This window comes from Etheostoma cragini, chromosome 17, assembly GCF_013103735.1.
Source record: "Etheostoma cragini isolate CJK2018 chromosome 17, CSU_Ecrag_1.0, whole genome shotgun sequence".
Lineage (NCBI taxonomy): Eukaryota > Metazoa > Chordata > Actinopteri > Perciformes > Percidae > Etheostoma > Etheostoma cragini.
In genome coordinates this window covers 24512424-24512845 of record NC_048423.1, presented here as the reverse complement: position 1 = coordinate 24512845, position 422 = coordinate 24512424, and positions in this window count along the sequence as shown.

Below are 422 nucleotides of genomic sequence, written 5' to 3'. Positions count from 1 at the left end.
CAGGCAGCTTGGTTCTAGTCCAGGTGTCCGATGGGTTTCATAAATGTTCCATATGTCATTATACTGCTTTGTTTTTGTTGTTATCTTCAGACGTTAAATATTATTCATTAAATCATTCTGTAAAATAGGGGCTTGTTTATTTCCAATAGAAGGAGTAAAAAAAGGTGCCAGCCAGCAAAATATTTAAAATGTGCACTATTATTATTAATGAGTTACATTTCAAAAAAAAAAATTCAAATATTTATTTTCCATGGTTATTTGTCAGTTATCACTCACGTTCTTATAGTAGATGCTTTGACATAAATGAATATGAGAATTAAAAGAGAGAGAGAGAGAGAAAGAAAAAGAAAACAGCAAGGTGGGAACAGATAGCAAATGAGCAGAGCGAGAGAACGCAAGCGCAGTGGTGGCAGGAAGGGGGG